Source organism: Pinus tabuliformis, chromosome Q (genome assembly GCF_031772625.1).
Source record: "Pinus tabuliformis cultivar Carrire ecotype Pingquan chromosome Q, CPIR1, whole genome shotgun sequence".
Taxonomy (NCBI): Eukaryota; Viridiplantae; Streptophyta; class Pinopsida; order Pinales; family Pinaceae; genus Pinus; species Pinus tabuliformis.
The window spans coordinates 969,504,707-969,509,990 of record NC_142296.1 but is presented as its reverse complement, the minus strand read 5'-3'; positions in this window follow the sequence as shown (position 1 = coordinate 969,509,990).

The following is a 5,284-nucleotide window of genomic DNA, read 5'->3' as shown; positions in this document are numbered from 1 at the left end:
AAAAAAATCATAAGAGGACTTATCAAGAAACTTCTCAAGTAGATTCAGATATGGATGAAGATGATCAATAGTTAGGGAAAAGGCAGAGAACAAAGGAACAAGAAGAAAGCAACAAGGTGTCGATACACACTATACAATAGGCATCTCCAAGAAAGCCTATATTTTATTGGAATATGTTCAATCAATAATTATATCATCTCCCATTGATCAAGCTAGGAAGGAGCTATGACAATAGAAAAGCCATCAAAACAAGAAAACTTATTTTCTCAATATCTAGAACAACGAACAAAAATGTGAAAAAAATTTATTAATAAAAAAATGTGAAAAATATTATTGATTTAGTCAAATCTAATTGTTTTATTATAGCAACTATTTTTTTTTTTCTCTTCATATATTTAATTTGATGCCAAGATCTTGTTCTTCATCTTGTCCTGATGATGAACCATACTGGATGGTTCGAAACACGACGACAAAACTATGATGATGTGATTTTTACCAAGTTTTCTTACTTTTCAAAAAACGATTTGTATTCATAGTTGTGGAAAAAGGGCCATCTCAAATTAGATTATTATCATCCCTTTATTTTGAAAGAGGACAATCGAATATGGCTATTCTAGAGTGAAAGACATAAACTGTGAAATCAAATAGTGAGTACAAAACAATGAAATTGTCAATGAATTTGGATAAAATCAATCTAGTGGATAATATGGATTTGCATAGAAAAATAGTTGACATGGTATTTAGATACCTCATAAAGACTTCATTAAGTGCATCAAAGTGTAGGCTATGGTAAGAAAAATCGATATTCAACACAAAAAAGAGAAGTTGTTCAATAGGACAACATAGATGGGGATTAATTAGTTAGAGACATGTATAGTACAGATGGGAGCTAATCGTAAGGATGCATAATCAATTCAAGAATTGATAAGATCCAAGGATACTGATATCCTTACATTGAAAAAAAGACTTAAAAGCCCCAAATACATAGCATGTGCAGACCCTTGAGTTATTGGCAATGCAACAAGAGAAGGATCACTTATTAAGTTAGATATATAGATGAATAAACAAATTCAGAATTATGAACATCAAATTTAAATATTAAATAAAGAAAGGATAGAACATGTTTGTCAAAGTTCTTCATCTATGCCTAAAGTACCATCAAACCAAAAACTCTAGCTGATTTGAGTTTGAGGGAGGTTGAGCTAGAAAACCTCAAAAGAATTATTACAATTTAGGAAGATGAATTACCTATTCTAAAGGATCATATTTCATAAACAGAGTGTACTATCATAGCCTATCAACAAATTAGGGCTAAAATTTGATAGGATTTGCAACAAGTGTAAAATAAATGGATAGGAAGACCATACTTAATTGGATCCAATCACATTTTATGGGATCATATCATAGCATAAATTACAATGCTTTGGAATTATTTTAGGTTGATTGGTGATGAGTCTACATTGGCATACCATACATAACAAGACATCCAACAAACATGGGATGTATTGGGAAATAAGCATGATATGGCAATTTAAATTATAAAATTTCTCAATTATAAGTCTTGGCAAGAGTTGAATGCATTGGGACTTACTAATAAAACATCATTAATAATGGAGACAATTTTTTTTTGACTAAGAATATTTTAACAAAAGAGGATCAGAACAAATGAAATATTATAGAAAGAAATATTGAGCAGTTCATGAATATGTTTAATAATTTACAAGAAATGGTTTTACCCACATGTTTGGGAAGGAAAGGTAATATAATTCTACAAAAATCTTATAGAGAATTTCTACTAAAGGAGAGAAATAAGGAGCATAAATTTTCAGATATGGCTAGAGCTTTGAAAGGTCAAAAAATTGTGGATAAGTTGATTAATGACTTTTACCTTTTATGACATAAAAAACCCATTTTCTATATAATCGCAACTTATGAAAATGTATTAAATTAGACATTGCATACAAAAAGATGGCTACATACAATTATCCAATGGGTGAAGATTGGAATTTGCTAGCTCAATTTACCTTATGATGACTCAATTAATAACTAGTCGACAAAAGCATACATCAATGAACACATTGCAACAATACAAAAAATTTATACACTTTTATAGTTGATGTCTATTTTTTTAATCCTAGTCCATGAAAGTTTCCACTTGCAACTAATTATCATTAGAGTTTATTTTTGTATATGTTGGGAGCGGAATACCCCAAGGGCAGTTTTGGGGCCAAAAGCCCATGTTTGAGTCAAATTTTGTAATAAGAATGTAAAGACTCCGCATTTTGTAGTCGCGGAGCACGAAGGTGTTATGTGTCATAAAGGGTAGTCCGCCCTTAGTTTTTTAAAGTAAAGTCTGCTGTAAGAGATCTACCCATGGTCCGCGGACCATGGGATTGTATAAAAAGAGCTAAGCTCTAAGTAGTTTTAAGGACATACAATGGCAGATCATGTAAGAGAGTCATAGATTTGGAGCAAGAAGTCTAAGTCTTGGGTCATAGCGTAGGTAGAGGCTCTGCAGCTGAGTGCGCAGAGGCCTAGGGTAGAAGTCCGCAACTGAGTGCGCGGACCCTTGGAGTTGTGTGCGCAAGGTGGAAAGAGTCCGTAAACACTTGGAAGATATTAATAAAGAGAGATATTCTGCAATTTATTTGTCTTTGTTCTATTGATGCATCTGGATATTTTATGTATGAATTTCTGTTATTGTGATTTCTGATGCGGGAAAGATTGCAATTACATTGAATAATTGAACGCATTTATGAATATCTGGTTACGTGATGTTAACTATAACTGTTTGATAAGATAAGAAAGTCACTTAGATTAATTAGGGAACTTGTACGGCATGTTTCTCTAGCAACATGAAAGTACCTGAGCAGTAGGTTAGGGCTGCACGAAGGTCGATCATATACTTTCACGAAGGTATTGAAGGTCGGAATAGAGGGTTTGCCTTACAAGTCCTAGAAAGAAGAAACTTGCATGAAGGTAGGGATAGAAGGAATCAAATGACATCACAACCATCTTAGGGTGCGGAAACTTGGTTCCAGCATCCCCCCATACTGCTTCGGGTGAGACTTCGATCCATGCTCCGCGGGCTGATGCGAAAGGGCCAGTAGTGTAGGGATTTGTTTGTCTAATTAATGCTGAACCTGGGTCAATCCCCCTCAAGCCAACAAATGGTTCCGCTTCCAGGACTGGAATCTACATAAGAGATGTGTGATGTCGTATCATTGGAACCCAATTTCGCGAAGATTGGAGACTACTGGGACGACGCGAATACCAGGATTTATTCCCTACCAAGTTCACAGATCTAAAGAGGATAATCGGGGACCTAGGAATGATGAAGATCACGTTAAAGCCCGACACGAAGCTAGTTAAGCAAAGGCCTTACCGTCTCAATCTGAGATATAAGGAGAAGGTCCACTTAGAGTTAGACAAGATGCTTACGGAAGGCATCATTGAGCTTGTGGAAGAATCTGACTGGGTAAGTCCAATGGTTGTACAGGAAAATAAGTAGAAGGATGAAATAAGGATATGCGTGGATCTCAGAAAGCTAAATGATGCTTGTGTACATGATCCTTTCCCAACTCCATTCACTGATGAAGTGTTGGACAATGTAGGTGACCAGGAAGCATATTCCTTCACTGATGGGTTCTCTGGGTACCAGCCGATCAAAATCGTGCCAGAGGATAGGAGCAAGACAACCTTCGCGATTGAGTGGGGTTGTTTTCAGTACACTGTAATGCCGTTCGGATTGAAGAATGCACCTGCGATCTTCTCGTGCATAGTTTTTGCTACGTTCAAGGAATATATTCATTAGTTCCTGGAGGTATATTTTGATCACTGGATTGTGTTTGAGCTGGTTAAGTGCCATGTAGTAAGCTTGCACCTGATGCTGGATACTTGCCAAAGATACTAGATCACGCTCAATCTCAAGAAGTGTTTGTTTTGTGTTCCTTTTGGAAACCTGTTGTGGCATGTGGTTTGCAGACAGGGACTGATGGTTGACCCCCCGAAGATCACAGTGATACTAAACTTGGAAGCACCGCGGAGTGTGAAGCAGCTGCGCACTACCCTGGGACATACGAGATATTACAGAAAGTTTATCAAAGGTTATGCCCAGATCACCACACCTATGGCGAAACTGTTGAAGAAGGATGTCACATTCTGTTGGAACGATGACTATAAGACGATCCTAGATATATTGAAATAAAATATGGTCACCGTGCCGATTCTAGTCTTCCTAGACTGGAATAAAGAGTTTCATGTACATGTCGATGCGTCATGTATAACACTGGGAACAATGTTGACACACGCTGACGGAGAAGGCTTGGATCATCCTATCGCATTCGCAAGCCAAATATTATCCAAAGCGAAGAAGAATTATTTCACCATTGAGCGCGAAGGGCTAGCTATGGTGTATGTGCTCCAGAAGTATAGGCACTACTTGCTGGGAGGCCATTTTAAGATGTATGAGGATCACTTTGCACTGAAGTACTTGGTAAATAAGCCTGTGTTGGGTGGGGAGAATTTGCAGGTGGATCTTATTGTTCCAGGAGTATGATTTTGAAGTTGTTGTCAAGCTTAAATGACTGAACGCGGGACCAGACCATCTGTCGCGCATCGAAATAGGGGAAGAGCCAACAAATTTGGAGGAGGGATTTCCTAACGCATAGCTATTTCCAGTGCGCATTGTGGATGGTCATTTAGAGGATATAATACAATTCCTAATGACAGGAGCTGCTCTGGAAGGATACACTGTCCAACAAAAGAAGGAATTAGTGGTGCACACGACAAATTTCTTTATCATTGCTGGGCATCTATACAAGATGGGGACTGATGAGATATTGTGATTGTATGTACCTGAGTTCGAAAGGAGCAACATCCTTGCGAATGCTCATGGGGGCGCCACGGGGGGACATTATGTAGGGAGAGCAACCGCACAAAAGATTCTACATGCAGGGTTATGGTGGCGAACCCTTCACCAGGACTCAAAAGCATATTTCAAGGCATGCAATGTATGTCAAAGAACGGGTAGGCCATCGTGGAGGGATGAGATGCCTTTGAATCCACAAATGATGTTGTGACCCTTTGTGAAGTGGGCGATCGATTTTCTAGGACCCATTCAGCCACAAGGAAAGACAAGAGCAAGGTACATTATCACCGCGATGGAGTATTTGACTCGTTGGGCAGAAGCGTAGCCGGTGAAGGATTGCATGGGTGCGACTGCCGCGAAGTTCGTATTTGATCATGTACTGACACGATTTGGCTGTCCAAAGATCATGATGAG